The sequence below is a fragment of the Ovis aries genome, chromosome 22 (assembly GCF_016772045.2).
Source record: "Ovis aries strain OAR_USU_Benz2616 breed Rambouillet chromosome 22, ARS-UI_Ramb_v3.0, whole genome shotgun sequence".
NCBI lineage: Eukaryota > Metazoa > Chordata > Mammalia > Artiodactyla > Bovidae > Ovis > Ovis aries.
In genome coordinates, this window is record NC_056075.1 from 1555346 (window position 1) to 1578425 (window position 23080).

A 23080-nucleotide genomic window follows, 5' to 3' on the forward strand; every position below is an offset into this window, starting at 1 on the left:
GACATGACTGAGTGATTGAACTGAATTGAACTGAATTGAACTATGATCCATGTGATTAGTTATTTTTTGCAAGATACAAAATTAATACCTTAAAATCTGTTTTATTTTGATTATTAACAATGAATGATCAGAAAGAAAAAAATCAAGGTAACATTGCCTCATACTGTAGAATTGAAAGGAATAAAATACCTAGGAATAAACCAACTTAAGGAGACAAAGTACCTATACTCAGAAAACTATAAGATACTTTTGGAAGAAATCAAAGATGACACAAACAATGGAAAGGTTTACCATGTTCTTAGATTGAAAGAATCAATATTCTAAAAATGACTATATTACCCAAAGCAATCTACATATTCGATGCAATCCATATCAAACTACCAATGGCATCTTTCACAGAATTACAACAAGAAGTTTTTATAGTTTGTTTGGAAACAGTGAAGACTATGAATAGCCAAAGCAGTCTTAAGAAAGAAAAATGAAGCTGAAATAATCAAGCCCTCTGAATTCAGAAATAGTATAATGCTACAGTAATCAAAATAGTAGGGGAATGGCACAAAAATAGAAATATAGGTAAATGGAAGAGGATAGAAAGCCTAGAGGTAAACCCACACACCTACTATCACCTAATCTATGAAAAAGGGGGTGAAAATATATAACAGAATAAAGACAGTCTCTTCAATAAGTGATACTGGGAAAACAGCACAGCTACATGGAGAAGAATGAAATTAGAATATTAACTAACACCACACACAAAAATAAACTCAAAATACCTAAATACTATAAAACTCTTAGAGGAAAACACACACAAAGCACACTTTGATATAAATCACAGCTAGTACTTGTTGGATCCATCTCCAAGAGTAATAAAAATAAATGAATAGGACCTAATTTAAAAGATTTTCAAAGCAATGGAAAGCATAAACAAACAAAAAGACAACCCACAGAATGCAAGAAAATACCTGTAATCTAATCAACTGAAAAGAAATTAATCTCCAAAATGTACCAACAACTCATTTATCTCAATTTTTAAAAAAATCAAACAGTGGGGGAAGATCTAAATAGACACTTCTCTGAAGAAGACATATAGATGGTCAGGAGGCACATGAAAAGCACCACTACTCATTGTGTGCATCCATGCTTAGTCACTTCAGCCATGTCCGACTCTCTGTGACCCCATGGACCATGGCCTGCCAGGCCCCTCTATCCATTGGATTCTCCAATCAAGAAAACTGGAGTGGGTTTCCATCTCCTTCTACAGTGATAAAATATGAAGTGAGTGAAGTAAGTTAAATGAACTCGTTCAGTCATGTCCAAATCTTTGAAACCCATGAACTGCAGCACACCAGGTTCCTCCAACCATAGGATTTTCCAGGCAAGAGTACTGGAGTGGGTTGCCTTACTTTCTTTCCCAGTACTCATTCAGTGCAGTTCAGTCACTCAGTCGTGCCCGACTCTTTGGGACCCCATGAACTGCAGCATGCCAGGCCTCCCTGTCCATCACCAACACTCGGAGTTCACTCAAGCTCATGTCCATTGAGTCAGTGATGACATCCAGCCATCTCATCCTCTGTCGTCCTCTTCTGCTTCCGCTCAGCATTAGTCTTTTCCAATGAGTCAACTCTTCGCATGAGGTGGCCAAAGTATTAGAGTTTCAGCTTTAGCATTATTCCCTCCAAGAACACCCAGGACTGATCTCCTTTAGAATGGACTGGTGGGATCTCCTTGCAGTTCAAGGGACTCTCAAGAGTCTTCTCCAACACCACAGTTCAAAAGCATCAATTCTTCAGCTCTCAGCCTTCTTCACAGTGCAAATCTCACATCCATACATGACTCCTGGAAAAGCCATAGCCTTGACTAGACAGACCTTTGTTGGCAAAGTAATGTCTGTGCTTTTGAATATGCTATCTATTTCGGTCATAACTTTCCTTCCAAGGAGTAAGCGTCTTTTAATTTCATGGCTGCAATCACCATCTGCAGTGATTTTGGACCCCCCCAAAATAAAGTCTGACATTGTTTCTACTGTTTCCCCATCTATTTCCCATGAAGTGATGGAACCAGATGTCATGATCTTCGTTTTCTGAATGTTGAGCTTTAAGCCAACTTTTTCACTCTCCTCTTTCACTTTTATCAAGAGGCTTTTTAGTTTCTCTTCACTTTCTGCCATTAGGGTGGTGTCATCTGCATATCTGTGGTTATTGATATTTCTCCCTGCAATCTTGATTCCAGCTTGTGCTTCTTCCAGTCCAGTGTTTCTCATGATGTACACTGCATATAAGTTAAATAAGCAGGGTAACAATATACACCCTTGACGTACTCCTTTTCCTATTTGGAACCAGTTTGTTTTTCCATGTCCAGTTCTAACTGTTGCTTTCTGACCTGCATACAGATTTCTCAAGAGGCAGGATAGGTGGTCTGGTATTCCAATCTTTCTCCTAATTTTCCACAGTTTATTGTGATCCACAAAGTCAACGGCTTTGGCCTAGTCAATAAAGCAGAAGTAGATATTTTTCTGGAACTCTCTTGCTTTTTGCATGATCCAGCAGATGCTGGCAATTTGATCTCTGGTTCCTCTGCCTTTTCTAAACTAGTTTGAACATCTGAAAGTTACTGGTTCACATATTGTTTAAGTCTGGCTAGGAGAATTTTGAGCATTACTTTACTATCATGTGAGATGACTGCAATTGTGCAATAATTTGATCATTCTTTGGCATTGCCTTTCTTTGGGATTGAAATGAAAACTGAGCTTTTCCAGTCCTGTGGCCACTGATGAGTTTTCCAAATGTGCTGGCATATTGTGTGCAGCATTTTCACAGCATCATCTTTCAGGATTTGAAACAGCTCAACTGGAATTCCATCACCTCCAGTACTCATTTAATTCAGTTCATTTTATTTGCTCAACCATGTCCAACTCTTTGTGACCCCATGAATCACAGCACACCAGGCCTCCCTGTCCATCACCAACTCCCAGAGTTCACTCAAATTTATGTCCATTGAGTCGGTCATGCCAACCATCCATCTCATCCTCTGTCTCCCCCTTTTCCTCCAGCCCCTAATCCCTCCCAGCATCATAGTATTTTCCAATGAGTCAACTCTTTGCATGAGGTGGCCAAAAGTACTGGAGTTTCAGCTTTAGCATCATCCCTTCCAAAGAAATCCCAGGGTTGATTCTCCTTCAGAATGGACTGGTTGGATCCCCTTACAGTCCAAGGGACTCTCAAGAGTCTTCTCCAACACTGCACTCAATATTCATCAGGGAAATGTAATGAAGTAGTTATGACCAACCTAGATAGCATATTCAAAAGCAGAGACATTACTTTGCCGACTAAGGTCCGTCTAGTCAAGGCTATGGCTTTTCCTGTGATCATGTATGGACATGAGAGTTGGACTGTGAAGTAGGCTGAGTGCCGGAGAATTGATGTTTTTGAACTGTGGTGTTGGAGAAGACTCTTGAGAGTCCCTTGGACTGTAAGGAGATCCCACCAGTCCATTCTGAAGGAGATCATCCCTGGGATTTCTTTGGAAGGAATGATGCTGAAGCTTAAACTCCAGTACTTTGGCCACCTGATGCGAAGTGTTGACTCATTGGAAAAGACTTTGATGCTGGTAGGGATTGGGGGCAGGAGGAAAAGGAGACGACAGAGGATGAGATGGCTGGATGGCAACACTGATTTGATGGATGTGAGTCTGAATGAACTGCAGGAGTTGGTGATGGACAGAGAGGCCTCCAGTGCTGCGATTCATGGGGTTTCAAAGAGTTGGAAACGACTGAGTGACTGAACTGAACTGAACTGATTGACTTCACTTTCACTTTTCACTTTCATGCATTGGAGAAGGAAATGGCAAGCCACTCCAGTGTTCTTGCCTGGATAATCCTAGGATGGGGAAGCCTGGTCTATGGGGTTGCACAGAGTCTGACACAACTAAAGCAACCTGGCAGCAGCAGCATGTGACTCAGTGTTAAAGAATCCGCCTGCAATGCTAGAGTCGCAAGTCAGATCCCTGGATTGGGAAGATATCCTAGAGAAGGAAATGGCAACTCACTCCAGTATTCTTGCCTGGGAGACCCCATGGACAGAGGAGCCTGGCGGGCTATAGTCAATGGGGTCACAAAAGACTCAGACATGACCTTGGGGATTAAACAACAAGGTTTATTGTTTGATAAATTGAACATAAATATTCATTATGATTAAATTCTCTTAGCAGAAAGAAGTGCTTTATAAAATATGGCCTGAACAGCAATGTATTTTAGGTCCAAGTGACTTGTTTTATATTTTCATTAATTATTACTGAATCCTTGATTAATGAGAGAGTCTCAACTCTGATAATTTTTAACTTTCCTTGATTAAAGAGAAGTTGTATACTTTTTTTTTTTTTTTTTTAATGGCAACCCACTCCAGTATTCTTGCCTGGAGAATCCCAAGGACGGAGGAGCCTGGTGGGTTACAGTTCATGGAGTCGAAAGAGTCGGACATGACTGAGCGACTTCACTCACTCATAGAGAAAAGAAAGACATCAAAAAAAAAAAAAAAATCCACAACCCCTTACTAGCTACATAGGAGAAATCCTTAATCACTCTGAATCACATATTGAATAACTACAAATTAGAAATAATAATAGCACCTTAATCTTGGGTTTATTTGGTAAATAAGATGAAATACGCTCAGAGATAAAATACTTAGTTTGCAGAACCAAGTAAGCGACAAAGAATAGTTAACAATTATTGTTTTTTATTACATCATACATGACCCTCTTATTTGAAGATTTTCAAAATTTCCACTGGTTTTGAATTCACGTAGATAATTTTCTTTTTAACAGCGCTTCACTGCATGTGGGATGTTAGTTCCTCAACCAGGGTTCAAACCAGAACCCCCTGCAGTGGAAAAACAGAGTGAACCACTGGACCACCAGGGGTTCTCCTGAGCACTCTGTGTATTTTAATCACGAGGCTTATGAAATATGCAACAATGACATTTGCTTGATGACCAGAAATCATAGAGCCAGTATGATGCCCAAATCACCAAACATATTTATACAAATCAAGATGAGCTAGGTTACTTTATGGTAGCAAATACCATCAACATCAGTGGTTTAATGACAATAGTTTGCCTCTTACTCCCACAAAGACCACTGCAAACTCTACAGAAGCTGGAAATCTTAACTTGTTTCAACATTTCAGGCTGCACTGATGCTCCAGTTCTCTTTTATACTGCAGCTGACAGTCTACCTTCAGCCAACTTATGGCATTTCTTCCCATTTCAAGATTAGTGGCATAATGTTTTCAGCTTGCAAACAGAAGTAACCATGGCAAAATGCTACTGAAACTTTTTTTTCTTTTATTTTGGAAAGCTAACTGCTGAATATTTGTCAGCACACTTTACCTTAATAAGCACTTTCTTGAGCTATCTTGTAAAGTTTGAACATGGAAATTTACACATAGGATTTATCTGCTTCCAATAAGAACTTGCATGAGTGTGTGCTCAGTTGTGACTGACTCTTTGTGACCCTATACACTGCCAGCCTCTCTGTCCATGGAGTTGTCCTGAGAGATGATATGGGGAGAGAGGTGGGAGGGGGTTCAGGATTGGGAACTCATGTACACCTGTGGCAGATTTATGTCAATGTATGGCAAAACCAATACAGCATTGTAAAGTAAAATAAATAATAATAATAATAATAATAATAATAATAATAATAAAAAAACAGAATACTGGAGTGGATTGCCATTTCCTTCTCCAACTAGAATTTAAATGATTCAAAATTAGAAGAGAGGGTTATGGAGGTACTAGACAGAATAAGGAAGGCCTCTATGAAAGGGACATATTTAAATTAAGTAATGAAGCAAGCCATTTGGCCAAAGTAAAGAAAATGAAAGTGTTAGTCTATCAGTCATGTCCATCTCTTTGCAACCCCATGGACTATGTAGCCCACCAGGCTCCTCTGTCTATGGAATTCTCCAGGGAAGAATACTGGACTGTCTTAGCATTCCCTTTTCCAAGAGATCTTTTTGACTCAGGTATCAAAACTGGGTCTCCTGCATTATAGGCAGATTCTTTACGATCTGAGCCACCAGAGAAGCTCAAATGGTAAAGAAATTTGGCAAAAGGGAAACAGCAAATGCAAAGGGTCTAAGGAATATCTGAGAAACATCAAGAAGGCAACCTGGGTAAAATGAAGATAATTACTGGGATAGAAGTAAGAGATAAGGTCAGAGAAGTAGCCGAGAGCCAGTTCATATAAGCCTTCATATGTCAAACTAAGAAATCTGGACGTTATTCTAAGTGAAATGAAGATTCACTTGACAGTGTTGAGAAGAGGAATGACATCGTGTGTCTACATTTTGCAGAGTCATTTTTAGCTTTCCTTTAAAGAATGATGTCTGTGTTTCTAGAGTGAGCAACAGGAAGATGGTAAATTTTCTGAGCAACAAACACTGGAGGAAAAGCAAAGTTTGCAGGGCAGATGTGTAGTTCAGTTCTTTGTAACTGTCAGACTAGGATTTGAGTATTATATGGAAAGAGGAAACTAGATATGTTGATATATTGTATGCATGTATATTGGCCTACTTTGAGAGATATACTGTGATGAGAATAGAAATATGTTGAACATTTGTGCACATGGCAAGATTTGTATGCAGTATATTTAAGACAATTTCCTACAGCGACCTTCACAGAAAAGGGAAGAGATTGAAACCAATAAGCTTGGAAATTCAGTAGCTCTGAGGCCAATAAATCAGGAAATAGACTATTTCAGGTATGTCCCTAATAAGTATGCAGAATGACTCACCCTGTTAAAGAATTCTTCTTATGCCTAAGGTCCAGTTTAATCTCTGACTAGTATGCTTTTCCTGATCCTCCTCAAAATTTTTCTTTCTTTTATAAAGAAAACAAAAAATGTTAAGCGACATATTTCATTCAATTCATATGAATTTTGTTTATGAAATTAAAAAAAAAAAAAACCTTTGTCTAGGGACCATCTTATTTATTCAGAATACTAATGGGAATATATTATCTGTATTCTTATTCATGCCTAAACAAATACTATTAGTACTCCACCAAACCATTAGGCATTTTTGATGTTCTGGTAATCAAAATACTTTAACTGTTATAAATTGTCTGTTAGTCTCCCAGACACTTCTGGAAATATTCTTAAGGTTTGTTTTAGTTTGTTATATTTGGAAATGGTGGACAGATCTAAGGTTATTACCTATAGTTATCCACTTTTATTAATGTTTCACAAATGTGAACGATTTTTTCATCTTAAAGATCTTCCAGAAACTGAAATTATAATTCTCTTTGTGGTGAAGAAGGATAACATATAACCTTACTTGTATGCAGCCCAGCTTCTGTCTCTGCATGTAGATAGAGCTTGGAGTCTAACAAGGCTCTCTTCCTCAAGAGGCTGTCACTTTCCACTGCAGGGAAATTTGTGAGTGAAAGGACCATTTCAAAATTGTTGGAGGCATAAGCTAATTATTCTGTTTTGCTCTTTATTCTTCCTATGTGGTTCAAAGTATCTTTTCTATGAGCCTTTATTTTGAAGTATAAATTAGCAGGAATAATGGATATTAGAGTTAACAGTAAATGGCAACACAATGATGACCCTGTATGCAAGACAGCAAAAAAGACACAGATGTGTATAGCGGACTTTTGGACTCAGAGGGAGAGGGAGAGGGTGGGATGATTTGGGAGAATTGCATTGAAACATGTATACTATCATGTAAGAATCGAATCACCAGTCTATGTCTGATGCAGGATACAGCATGCTTGGGGCTGGTGCATGGGGATGACCCAGAGGGATGTTGTGGGGAAGGAGATGGGAGGGGGATTTATGTTTGAGATCGCATGTACACCCGTGGTGGATTCATGTCAATGTATGGCAAAACCAATACAGTATTGTAAAGTAAAAGTAAAAATAAAAATTAAAAAAAATCAATTAAATGATAAAAAAAGAATTAATAACATAAGCTGAGATTAATTATTTTTAACTGTATAGAATGTTATATCATTCTTGAAATCAACTATGTGAAGTGGTTAGTATTAATAGTAACATGTGACAGATACTATAGTGGAGACATAAAATTAAACATGTTATAGATCACAGAAGTGGTATACAGACAGTCCTAATTTGAACCCAGGAAATCTGACACTATAACTCATTTCTTATTAGCATGTAATGAGGGCTTTCCAGGTGGCACAGTGATAAAGAATCCACCTGCCAGTGCAGGAGATACAAGAGATACAAGTTTGATCCTTGCTTGGGTCAGGAAGATCCCCTGCAGGAGGAAATGGCAACGAACTCCAGGAGTCTTTCCTGGAGAATTCCATGGACACGGTAGCCTAATGGATTACAGTTCATGGGGTCACAAAGAGTTGGACACGACTGAGCGTGCATACAAACAGCACATAATGAAATCCTTTATGCTACTACACTCAGCTGCACATCAGAGATAAAAAAACAACTAGATGTCATATATTATGAGAAACTCTGGCAACATTAAAAAAAAAACTAGTAAATCATATTTTTACACGTCTGTAAATCATCACCCCAATTTTTTGGGAGTAGAGTATATTTCCTGACCTCAAAACCAGTAAAGTCGCTGATTCTTCTATTAAAGTAATTCTCCTTGATGTTTGATAATACTTAGCAAGCACATACATTCCTCCACTTTTGCCCATGATAAGTTTCACTTATTCTCTAAAATTCATGTTATTCTTTTACACTCTTGCTATCTTTCTTTAATCTGAGAAATAAAACAGCAACCCTGGGGACTTTCCAGATGGCCCAATGGCTAAAACTCTGTGCTCCCAATGCAGGGGGCCTGCATTCAATCCTTGGTCAGGGAACTAGATTGCAATGTACCTCAACTAACAGTTCACATGCCTCAACTAAAAGATTTCACATACTGCAACTAAGACCAGGCACAGCCAAATAAATAAATATTAAAGGCAAAATCAAAAAGCAACCCTAATGACCTGACTGGCTAAGAGCTTGTCCACGGCTAGGCCTTGATATTCTTTTGAAGATAAAAGATTTCACAGAACATGAACTCAGACAAGATTATTCTGGGACTGTGATGGATCAAGAAAAAAAATGAGAGCATTGCCTAATCAAAACAGGACACTGTCCAAAATATAAAAATGAACAAATAGTCCCTTATACCCACTAATATCAGTGACTGTATCTTCTATACCTTTTGCAGCTTTATCCTTGCTTAATTTCACCAACTATTTGCAAAAGATTTATTTAAGAACCAATCATAGACTTATCCCATATACTGATAGCATAGGATTCATATTAAAGACATACTCCCTTGAAGCATCCCCTAATATTGTCATTGTTCAGTTGCTAAGTTATGTCTGACTTGTGACCCCATGGACTGTAGCCTGTCAGGGTCTTTGTCTATAGGATTTCCCAGGCAAGAACACTGGAGTGGTTTGTCATTTCCTTCTCCAGAGGGTCTTCCTGACCCAGGAATCGAACCCACGTCTCCTGCATTGGCAGGCAGATATTTTACCACTGAGACACCTGGGAAGTTCCTCTCCAAAAATATCTAAGTTCAAATCCAGAAATAAGTACTTTCTAATATTCTGTCATGACACACCCCTGGGCTTCCTATATTACATAGTCTTCACATCACAATGTATCAGTAAACTCCATTTTTCTCAATTATAGGTGTGTACGAGAAACGCTGGGTTGGAAGAAGCACAAGCTGGAATCAAGTTTGCCAGGAGAAATATCAATAACCTCAGATATGCAGATGACCACCTTTATGGCAGAAAGTGAAGAGGAACTGAAAAGCCTCTTGATGAAAGTGAAAGAGAAGAGTGAAAAAGTTCGCTTAAACCTCAACATTCAGAAAATGAAGATCATGGCATCTGGTTCCATCACTTCCTGGGAAATAGATGGGGAAACAGTGGAACAGTGTCAGACTTTATTTTGGGGGGCTCCAAAATCACTGAAGATGGTGATTGCAGCCATGAAATTAAAAGACGCTTACTCCTTGCAAGGAAAGTTATGACCAACCTAGACAGTATATTCAAAAGCAGAGATATTGCTTTGCCAACAAAGGCCCGTCTGGTCAAGGCTATGGTTTTTCCAGTAGTCATGTATGAATGTGAGAGTTGGACTGTGAAGAAAGATGAGCACTGAAGAATTAATGGTTTTGAATTGTGGTGTTGAAAAAGACTCTTGAGAGGCCCTTGGACTGCAAGGAGATCCAACCAGTCCATTCTAAAGGAGATCAGTCCTGGGTGTTCATTGGAAGGACTGATGCTAAAGCTGAAACTCCAATACTTTGGCCACCTCATGCAAAGAGTTGACTCGTTGGAAAAGACTCTGATGCTGAGTGTAAGCAGAAGGGGACGACAGAGGATGAAATGGCTGGATGTCATCACCGACTCGATGGACATGAGCTTGAGTGAACTCAGGGAGTTGGTGATGGAGGCCTGGCGTTCTGCAATTCATGGGGTCGCAAAGAATCAGACATGACTGAGTGACTGAACTGATGAGGTGATGACTAAAACCATCTTCAAAAAAGAAATGCAAGAAGGCAAAGTGGTTGTCCAAGGAGGCCTTAAAAATAGCTGAGAAAATAATAGATGCAAAAGGCAAAGGAGAAAGGGAAAATTTTACCTAACTGAATGCTGAGTTCCAAAGAAGAGGAAGGAAGTTAAGAAAGCCTACTTAAGTGAACAGTGCAAAAAAAAAAAAAAAAAAGAGGGAAAACAATAGAATGGGAAAGACTAGAGGTTTATTCAATAATATTGGAGATACCAAGGGGACATGAAAAAATAAAGGACAGAATTGGAAATGACCTAAAAGAAGCAGAAAAGATTAAGAAGAGTTAGCAAGAAGACACAGAAGAACTGTACAAAAAAGGTCTTAATGACCCGGATAACCGTGATGGTGTGGTCATGCACCTAGAGCCACATTCTGGAATGTGAAGTCAAGTAGGCCTAAGGAAGCATTACTATGCACAAAGCTAGTGGGAGTGATGGAGTTCTAGCTAAGCTTTTTTTTTTTAATTTAAATTTATTTATTTTAATTAGAGGCTAATTACTTTACAATATTGTAGTGGTTTTGCCATACATCAACATGAATCCGCCACAGGTGAACACGTGTTCCTAGTCCTGAACCCCCCTCCCACCTCCCTCCCCATACCATCCCTCCAGGTCATCCCAGTGCACTAGCCCCAAGCATCCTGTATCCTGCATTGAACCTAGACTGGCAATTCTTTTCTTATATGATATTATACATGTTTCAATGCCATTCTCCCAAATCATCCCACCCTCTACCTCTCCCACACAGTCCAGAAGACTGTTCTATATATCTATGTCTCTTTTGCTGTCTTGCATACAGGGTCATCATTACCATCTTTCTAAATTCCATATATATGTGTTAGTATACTGTATTGGTGTTTTTCTTTCTGGCTTACTTCACGCTGAATAATTGGCTCCAGTTTCATCCACCTCATTAGAACTGATTCAAATGTATTCTTTTTAATGGCTGAGTAATACTCCATTGTGTATATGTACCACAGTTTTCTTATCCATTCATCTGCTGATGGACATCTAGGTTGTTTCCATGTCCTGGCTATTATAAACAGTGCTGCGATGAACATTGGGGTACATGTGTCTCTTTCAATTCTGGTTTCCTCAGTGTGTTTGCCCAGCAGTGGGATTGCTGGGTCATAAGTTCTATTTGCAATTTTTTAAGGAATCTCCACACTGTTCTCCATAGTGGCTATACTATTTTGCATTCCCACCAATATTTATTGCTTGTAGACTTTTGGATCAAAGCCATTCTGACTGGCATGAAATGGTACCTCATTGTGGTTTTGATTTGCATTTCTCTGATAATGAGTGATGTTGAGCATCTTTTCATGTGTTTGTTAGCCATCTGTATGTCTTCTTTGGAGAAATGTCTATTTAGTTCTTTAGCCCGTTTTTTGATTGGATCTTTCTAATCCTAAAAGATGATCCTGTTAAAGTTCTGCACTCAATATCTGAAAAACTCAGCAGTGGCCACAGTTCAGGAAAAGCTCAGTTTTCATTACAAACATGAAGAAAGACAATGTTAAAGAATTTCCAGATTACTACACAATTACACTCATTTTACATGCTAACAAGATCATGCTTAAAATCCTTCAAAATAGGCTTCGTCAGTGTGAACTAAAAACTCCAGGATGTTCAAACTGGATTTAGAAAAGGCAGAGGAACGAGAAATCAAATTGTCAACATCCACTGGATGATAGAAAAAGCAAAGGGATTAAAAAAAAAAAAAAACTACTTCTGCTTCATTCACTACTCTAAAGACTTTGACTAAGTTGATAAAACAAACTGGAAAATTCTTTTTTTTTTTCAGAAATTTAGCATTTAATGTTTATTATTTTTGTTTATATATTTATTTACTTCTGTGCCTATAAAAGATGGAAATAGCAGACCACCTTACCTGGCTCCTGAGAAACCAGTACACAGGATAAGAAACAACAGTTAGAACTGGACATGTAACAATAGACTGGTTCAAAATTCGGAAAGGAGTTCGTCAAGGCTGAATATTGTCACCCTGCCTATTAAACTTCTATGCAGAGTACATCATGAAAAATGCTGGGGTGGATGAAGCACAATCTGGAATCAAGATTGCTGGGAGAAATATCAATAACCTCAGATATGCAGATGACACCACCCTTGTGGCAGAAAGTGAAGAGGTGCTAAAAAGTCTCTTGATGAAAGTGAAAGAGGAGAGTGAAAAAGTTGGCTTAAATCTCGATATTCAGAAAACGATCATGGCATCTGGTCCCATCACTTCATGGCAAATAGATGGGGAAACAGTGGAAATAGTGTCAGACTTTATTTTTGTGGGCTCCAACATTACTGCAGATGGTGAGTGCAGCCATGAAATTAAAAGACGCTTACTCCTTGGAAGAAAAGTTATGACCCATCTAGATAGTATATTCAAAAGCAGAGACATTACTTTGCCGACTAAGGTCCATCTAGTCAAGGCTATGGTTTTTCCAGTAGTCATGTATGGGTGTGAGAGTTGGACTGTGAAGAAGGCTGAGCGCCAAAGAATTGGTGCTTTTGAACTGTGGTCTTGGAGAAGACTCTTGAGAGTCCCTTGGACTGCAAGGAGATCCAACCAGTCCATTCTGAAGGAGATCAACCCTGGGATTTCTTTGGAAGGAATGATGCTAAAGCTGAAACTCCAGTACTTTGGCCACCTGATGCGAAGAGTTGACTCATTGGAAAAGACTCTGATGCTGGGAGGGATTGGGGGCAGGAGGAGAAGGGGACGACAGAGGATGAGATGGCTGGATGGCATCACTGACTCGATGGACGTGAGTCTGGGTGAACTCCAGGAGTTGGTGATGGACAGGGAGGCTTGCTGCGATTCATGGGATCGCAAAGAGTTGGACACCACTGAGCGACTGAACTGAACTGAACTGAAGCGACTTCATTTTCACTTTTCACTTTCTTGCATGGGAGAAGGAAAATGCAACCCACTCCAGCGTTCTTGCCTGCACAATCCCAGGGACAGAGGAGCCTGGTGGGAGGCCGTCTATAGGGTCACACAGAGTCGAACACGACTGAAGAGACTTAGCCAGAGCAGCAATAGCAGTATTTGTGTATAATCTTATTGTTCTACCTAGAGCAGTACCGGGCATATTTATCTCTTTAATATTGACAATTTTCACAAGGAATATAAAACCTTGTTGAGTAAGTTATTTCACATTCATACAAATTGATATACTCTAGTCCTTGCGCACTTACCTTCATACAATAATTCAGTTCAGTTCAGTTCATTTCAGTCACTCAGTCGTGTCTGACTCTTTGCGACCCCCATGAATTGCAGCAATTAGATTTTTACTAAACTATTCCTAAACTCAACTGAAGATTTACCTCACTTTTTGGTAGAGTTCATGGGTTCCCACTACCCTTTCAATTTGGATATCAAATTGAGTCAATCACTAGAATCACTAAAATGACTCACAAAACCGAGGAAAGTTTATACTTATGATTACAGCTTTTTTTTAAAAGATATAAATCAGAATCTGCAAAATGAAGAGACATAAAGGGTTAGGTTTAGAAGGTTACCAAACATGAAATGTTCATGTCCTGACAACAGTTCATCATCCTGACATATATGTCACCATCCCAACATATATATTTAATTATATTGCAGAGTTTTTTGGATCATTAATTAGGCAAGATTGGTTGAATCACTGGCCACATAATTGAACTCAATTTTTCCAACTAGAGGTCAGGTTTATATCACTCTTTGATGCCCCAGCACTTTAAAATCACATGGTTTCATCTGAGGCCGGCCCTGGGATGACCCAGAGAGATGGTATGGAGAGGGAGGTGGGAGGGGAGTTCAGGATTGGGAACACATGTACACCTGTGGTGGATTCATGTTGATGTATGGCAAAACCAATAAAGTACTGTAAAGTAAAATAAAGTAAAAAAAAAAATCAGGGCATTTAAGTAAGGGAAAAAATAAAAAGATATATATATATATAATCATATATTAGAATTGTTTTGAAATTTATGAATATTTGCTTTTGGTCTAGATATCAGAACTTATGAATAATATGAATTAAATTTCAACTTCATTGTTAATTTTAAGTACCAATCTATCTGATCTGCTTTTTAATTTGTATTGAAAATTTTACTTGTACTTATTAAAGTTTCATTTCTGTTTCATTTACAATTAAAAAATAAATAAATAAAGGAATGTCTACACTATTAACAAAAATAAATAAATAAAATAAAATCACATGGTTTGTCTTTCTGGCATGGCTAACCCCCATTCTGAGTAATTTCCTTGACCTAAATCAGGTATAGTATGAATTTTAAACCAGTTTCAGGCTAGTCATTAATTATATCGTTTTAATTAACCACATTTGGGCTAATTAACCAAAGGTAAAAATTATATATATATACATACATGCATACATACATATATACATATATGAAGGCCCCAGATGAGAAATAGATGTCCCATATCCCTGTAGTTCTAGACCACTGCAGTCCACTGAGAGTCAGGCACTGCTGTCAAAGCAGGGTAGGGTCTCACATGATGAAATGTTTTTTTCTACTTCATTGCTCTTCTTACTCAGTGCCTGAATCATCATCAGTCAAGAGTAATTTAACAGAATAATATCTATAGGTCCAACATTTATTTGAAATGCTCACATCCATCACACTCTTCTAGATCTTCAACCATGCACAGTATCAGCAATGCCATAGCCTTACCAGGCAAGAGGAAGCAGAGTCTGTGCTCAGGTGAGTTGAACCTTGTCTATGCCTACTGGTTTAAAATTTTACAGAATGCCCTTATATCCTCAATTTTACTCTCAGCTTTGATTTAATCTTTTACATGAGTGGTTCTGATACTCAGCTTGATTCCAGCACCATAATGATGAAATTACTTCTCTATAGGTGACTTCAGTACACCTGCAAAGTATTCAGAGATGAAAATTCAAACTATTTAACTTCTAACTTCACATTTCCTAGGCAACATAGTTAATGGCCTTGATCTAGAGTACATATTTTTGTTTATTTGTTTTACCTCTACTGAGGTCTTTGGTTACAAGTAATAGAAATCCTCTAAAATTAACTTATGTAAAGATATTGTTTATTATTTGGATGGAGATGCTTTGGAGTCTAGGAACAAGAAGTACAGCTAAATGTTCACTTAATCTATGACAGAGAAGGCAAGACTATACAATGCAGGAAAGACAGTCTTCAGTCAGTGGTGTTGGGAAAACTTGACAGCTTCATGTAAAAGAAAGAAATCAGAACATTTCTTAACACCATACAAAGAAATAAACTCTGAATGTGTTAAAGATATAAATATGAGGCTGGATACTATAAAATACTTAGAAATCATAAGCAAGTGTTAGGTGCTCAATCATTTCCAACTGTTTGTGACCCCATGGACTGTAGCCTGCCAGGCTTCTCTGTCCATAGAATTCTCCAGGCAAGAATACTGGAGTGGGTATCCATTCCCTTCTGCAGGGCTTCTTCCCACCCCAGGGACTGAGCCTGAATCTCTTGCATTGCATGCAGATTCTTTACTGTCTGAGCCACCAGGACAGCCCATATGACCCAGCAATCCCACTACTGGGCGTATACCCTCCGGGTATGTGTGTACATGCTCAGTCATTCACTCATGTATGACTCTTTGTGATCCCATAGACTATAGCCCACCAGGCTCATCTGTCTATGGGATTTTCCAGGCAAGAATAGTGGAGCGAGTAGCCATTTCCTCCTCCAGGGAGTCTTTCTGACCCAGGGATTAAACCTGATTTCCTGAAGCTCTTGAAATGGCAAGCAGATTCTTTACCATTGAGCCATCTGGGAAGTGCACATACCCTGAGAAAACCATAATTCAAAAAGTTCCATGTACCCCAGTGTTCACTGAAGCACTATTTACAATAGCCAGGACGTGGGAGCAACCTAAATGTCCATTGACACATGAACGGATAAAGAATATATGATACATAGATAACAATGGAATATTACTCAGCCATGAAGGAATGAAATTGGGTCATTTGTAGTGACATAGACAGAGTCTGTTATACAGATGAAGTGAGTCATAAAGAGAAAAAAATGTATATTAACACATATTGTGGAATTTAGAAAAACAGTACAGATGAATCTATTTGGAGGGCAGAAATAGAAACACAGATGTGGAGAATGGACAGGTGAATACAGAGAGGGAAGGGGAAGGTGGGATGAATTGAGAGAATAGAATTTATACACACACACACACACACACACTACCATGTGGGAAACAGCTAAGGGGAAGCTGCTGTATAGCAAAGGAATTTCTACTCGGGGCTCTGGGATGACCTAGAGGGGAGGGGTGGGAAGGAGACTCAATAGGGAAGGGATATAGGTATAATATAGCTGATTCACTTTACTATAAAACAGAAACTAACACGTAAAGCAATTATACTCCAATTAAAAAAAATAAGGGAGTAAAAATAACAAAACTGATGATGTCTGCCCCCCTACCCTCAGCAAAAAAAAAAGCACAACTGAGACGGTGGAATGAACAGGACTTGATGAACAATGAGGAGGAACGAAATGGATGAGGAGGAAAGAAGTGTCAAAGACACCTAATAGGTTCTTGTCTCAGCAAAAGCATGCATATGAATCCATTTCCTGAACTGGCACGGAGTACAGTGGAGGGAAGCCTGGAGCTTCATTACTAAATTCATTAATTTCTTAGAGGTCGGTACATAGAGGTACTGAGAAGTGTTAGAATGAGGGACTTCCCAGGTTGTCCAGTGAACTGCAGGGGTCATGGGTTCAATCCCTGGCCAGGGAAGTAAGATCCTTCATGCCACAAGAGCACAACTTCCCTCCTCAAAATAACAAAACAAACAAACAAACAAACAAAAGCAATTAATAAAAATGAGTGAAAGGCTGTCCTTGCCCTGAAGGAAGGAAGTCTGCAGGGAAAGAAAGAAATGCACACAAATACATGGAAAGCAGTAGATTCAGCTGTCAAAAGTATTCTTGCTTTTTGACCACTATTGCTGGAGAATGATCTGAAGGAAATAACTCTAAAGGGAACACTGAATCCATTTCAATTCAACAAACCCCTTTTTTGACTACTCAAAATATATCAAGAACCATTTGACCTGAGGAATCAAAAACAGATACATAGCAAGTCCCCAACATATGATCAAGTTCCAATCCAAGAATATATTTGTAAGTCAGATTTGCTCATAAGACCAAAAAAATTCTCTTAGGGACCCCACTAACACAATCAACTTTATGGTGCTGTACTATAATAAGTTTATAAAAGTTTTTATAGAAATAATATATATATGTATATATACATATTTTTTAGTATTATAGTAAAATACCTTGAAAAGTACAGTAGTACAGTACAACAGCTGTCATACAGGAGATGGCTTGCACATTCACATCTTTGAAAACTGACAACTTGAAAGTTCATATATAGGGGATTTACTGCAAAGACTTTGATGTCAAGTTACTCACAGTCCAGTGGGTAAGATAAATATGCAATTGATATGAAAGCACACAAGAGCAGAGCCAGCTGAAAAGTGAGGGGAGGCTGGCAGCAGGCCATATTCTTCAGAAAGACCTGCACCCCACAGCATGGAGCTGCCTCCCCAAGCCTTCTCTTTGGAACAGAATTAGGTAGGAATTTATCTTTCTGGCTTGCAATGCTTACAATACTAACTTGCTTAAACATTGTCTTAATTGTGAATAAAACATGCTTTTTTGTTAAAAAAAAATCTTAGAGTAAAACATAGGCAGAACATTCTGGCATAAATTGAAGGAAGTTATTTTGGGGTCCATCTCCTAGACTAGTGAAAATAAAAATAAACAATTGGGACTTAATTAAACTTAAAAGCCTTTTGCACAGCAAAGGAAACCATAAACAAAAGGAAGACAACCGACAGAATGGGAGAAAATATCTACAAACAAGTTGACCAACAAAGGATTAATCTCAAAATACACAAACAGTTCATGCATCCCAATATCAAAAAAACACAAACAACCCAATCAAAATTTCTGCAAGAGATCTAAATAGGCATTTCTCTGAAGACATACAGATGGCCAAGAAGCACATAAAAAGATGCTAAACATCATTAATTATTAGAGAAATGCAAATCAAAACAACAATGAAATATGACCTCTCACCAGTCAGAATGGCCATCATCAAAAATCTACAAACAATAAATGATGGAGGGGGTGTGGGGAAAAAGGAACTTTCCTATGCTGTTGGTGGAAATGTAAATGGATACAGTATGGAGATTCCTAAAAAAACTAAAAATAGAGCTATTTTTAGTTCTATGATCTAACAATCCCACTCAAGCACGTATTCAGAGAAAACCATAATTTGAAAAGATACCAGAACTGCAACATTCATTGCAGGAGTATTTATAATAGTCTGGACCTAGAAGTAACCTAAATGATTGGATAAAGAAGATGTGGTGTATATATACAATGGACTATTACTCAGCCATAAAAATAATAAAATAATGCAGTTTAGTAGATCACTATCATAATTACCTATCACAATTGGTAGAGACTGTGATACTGAGTGAAGCAAATCAGACAAACACAAACATGATATCACTTATAATTAGAATAACTAAAAATGGTACAAGTGAACTTACCTAAAAAACAGAAATAGAGTTATAGATGTAGCAAATAAATTTATGGTTATGGGGGGGTAAGGGGGTGGGGGATATATTGGGAGACTGGGATCGACATATATATATATATGTATGTATATGTGTGTGTATATATATATATATATATATAACTAATAAAGGCTTCCTATATAGCACAAGGAACTCTACTCAATACTGTGTAATGATCTTATGGGAAAAGAACATAAAAGAGAATATATATATATATATATATATATATATGTACAGTTTTGCTGTACAGCAGAGATTAACATTGTAAATCAACTATACTCCAATAAAACTTTTTTTTAAAAAAGAAAATAAATGCAACTGAATTTGAGAACTGAAAATCTGCCAGGGAAAATAGAAAGAAGGCACTTTCTTCATGCCTCATACATTAGGGCAGACAGTTTTTTTTTTACTCTCATCTCTGTTTTATTTATCTCAGCTTTTTCAAGTCACATCTGCTTATAATGGTTCAGCAATGTTACTAGCTCTAAAGTTAAATCATTGTATGTGTGGAGCTAATTATTTGCTTCTTTTTGAGTCAGATATCCATCTTAGTTCATTCAGCTATGGACGAGAGGTGTTAAATCACACAGTATAGGCATATCTAGGAGAAGATTTTGTCAGAGAGTTCTGTGCCATCCAAAGCATCTTTAAAATTTTAATAGTTTAAAAACTGATGATTTCATAAAATATTAAGGACATTATAAAGATTACTTAAAGGCTAAGGGACTTGAGCATCTATGGATTACAGGTCTAATAAGCTTCAATAAATTATTCCACATCTCATGTTATTGCTTCACATGATACATGGAAAAAAAATGAATGTAGATAGGGTTTGAGAGTGGGAGAAAAGTGGTTGTGCTTATAAAGATAAATAGATGACAGATATAAAAATTTATTATATATGTATTTATTTTCACACGTGTGTGGTTATGTATCATTATGAAAATTTTTTTTAATTATTTAATCTAGATACACACGCATGGTATATGTGTGTATGTGTTGATGGATGTCCATATGTGTATACATTATATTTTATAATAATACATGGGACTTCCACTGTGGCTCAGGGGTAAAGAATCTGCCTGCAATGCGGAGGCACAGGAGATGAGAGTTGGATCCCTAAGTTGGGAAGGGTCCATAGGGTCACAAAAAGTCGGACATGACTGAGAGATTAACACTTCACTTCATAGTTGCTTTATGTTGTGTTAGCTTCTGCTGTACGGCAAAGTGAATCAGCCTTATATATACATATCTCCTACCTTTTTCAGATTTCCTTCTGAAGAAAACCACACTTCCTAAAGATACATGTACCCTAATGTTCACTGAAGTACTGTTCAGAATAGCCGAGACTAGGAAGCAACTTAAACGTCTGACAATAGAGGAATGGATAAAGAAGTTTTGGTATATATACATATATAGTGGAATATTACCAAGCCAAGGTCTGCCCCAGTGGCTCAGTTGGTAAAGAGCCTGCCTTCAATGCGGGAGACTCGGGTTCAATCTCTGGGTCAGAAAGAACCCCTGAAGAAGATAATGGCAACCCACTCCAGTATTCTTGCCTGGAGAATCCCAATGGACAGAGGAGTCTGGCGGGCTACAGTTCATAGGGTCACAAAGAGTTGGACACGACTGAGTGACTAACACATGACTAACACAAAAACATATAGAGTTGTAATATTACAATTTGTACACTTTATGTCTATATGAACTGTGGTGTTGGAGAAGACTCTTGAGAGTCCCTTGGACTGCAAGGAGATCCAACCAGTCCATTCTAAAGGAGATCAGCCCTCGGATTTCTTTGAAAGGAATGATGCTAAAGCTGAAACTCCAATACTTTGGCCACCTCATGTGAAGAGTTGACTCATTGGAAAAGACTCTGATGCTGGGAGGGATTGGGGGCAGGAGGAGAAGGGAATGACAAAAGATGAAATGGCTGGATGGCATCACTGACTCAATGGACGTGAATCTAAGTGAACTCCAGGAGTTGGTAATGGACAAGGAGGCCTGGTGTGCTGTGATTCATGGGGTTGCAAACAGTTGGACACGACTGAGTGACTGAACTGAACTGAACTGAACTGAACTGATGTCTATATGTTACCTTCAAAAATTAGTGAAACAAAGTGGCTTAAATCTGTATTTCCCTAATGGCTAATTGAGAGCCCCTTGGACTGAAAGGAGATCCAACCAGTCCATCCTAAAGGTATTTAGTCCTGAGTGTTCATTGGATGGACTGATGCTGAAGCAGAGACTCCAATATTTGGCCACCTCACATGAAGGGCTGACTCATTTGAAAAGGCCCTGATACTGGGAAAGATTGAGGGCAGGAGGCGAAGGGAATGACAGAGGATGAGATGGTTGGATGGCATCACCGACTCAATGGACATGGATTTGAGTGGACTCCAGCAGTTGGTGATGGACAGGGAGGCCTGGTGTGCTGTGGTTCATGGGGTCACAAAGAGTCGGACACGATTGAGTGCCTGAACTGAACTGAATGATCTCAAGCATCTTTTATATGGTTATAAGACATCCATATGTCTTTGGTGAATTATCTCATGTCTTTTTTCCATGTCCAATTTGAATTGTTTGCTTTTATAATATTTAGTTTTGAGAGTGCTTTATACAGTCTATCAGAAATACAGTTGAAAATATTACCTTTTACTCAATGGCTTGTCTGTTTATGCACTTATCTGTGTCTTTCATAGAGCAAAATTTTAAGTTTGACAAACTCCAATTTTCAATTTTTCCTTTTATTGACTGTACATTTTGTCTTAAGTTTAAAGATTTTCTCTTACACTTATTTTCTAAGAGATTTACTGATTTAACATTTTTATTAAGTCTGAGATTATTTTGAGTTAAATTTTGTGTAAATTGTGAAACTTTTTTTACATATGGATATCTAGTGCCTCCAGAATAATTTGCTAAAATGATTGTCTTTCCTCTCTTAAGGTGCTTTTGCACATTGTCAGAAATCTGATGAGCACGCTTGTATGGGTCTATTTTTAGGATCTCTGTTTCAATGATCTTTGGGTTTACTATCTCTCAACACACACAGGCTTAATTAATATAGTAAGTCTTGAACTTTGATGTTATTTTTCAATTTTTTATGAGTTCTAGTTAATTTGTATCCCAATGTATATTTTAGAATAATATTGTCTTCGCCTACAAAAAGCCTTGGGCTTTCCTGGTGGCTCAGCCAGTAAATAATCCACCTGCAATGCAGGAAATCTTGGTTCAATCCCTGGGTCAGGAAGGTGAACTGGAGAAGGAAATGGCTACCCATTCCAATATTATTGTCTGGAAAATTCCATGCACAGAGGAGCCTGGAGGACTATAGTTTATGGGGTCTCAGGTGTCAGACAAGATTTAGTGACTAAACCACCACCACCATAAAAAGGGTGACTATGATTTTGATATAAATTACATCTAACCTGCATATAAATTTAAGGAAAATTGGCATCTTTACTATGTTTTCTTCTATTCCATGAATATAGTATATTGGTCTATTTATTTAGAGAGGCATACTTTGATTTTTTTTTTCCATTAGTATTCTTCAGTTTTCCTCATCCTACTGCATTCCATGTTTTGTTAGACTTACATATAAGTATTCCAGTATATCCTCTGCATGGATTACAGCCTTATAGCAGTGAAGGGGTTTGCATAACTCAGTGAAGCTATGAGACATGCCAAGAAGGGCAAAGCAAGATGGACAGGTTATAGCTGAGAGTTCTGACAAAATATGGTCCACTGGAGAAGGGAATGGTAACCAAATTTAGTATTCTTACCTGGAAAACTCCATGAACGGTATGAAAAGGCAACAAGATATGAGGCTGGAAGATGAGACCCACAGATCAGTAAGATGTCTAATATGTAACTGGGGAAGAGCAG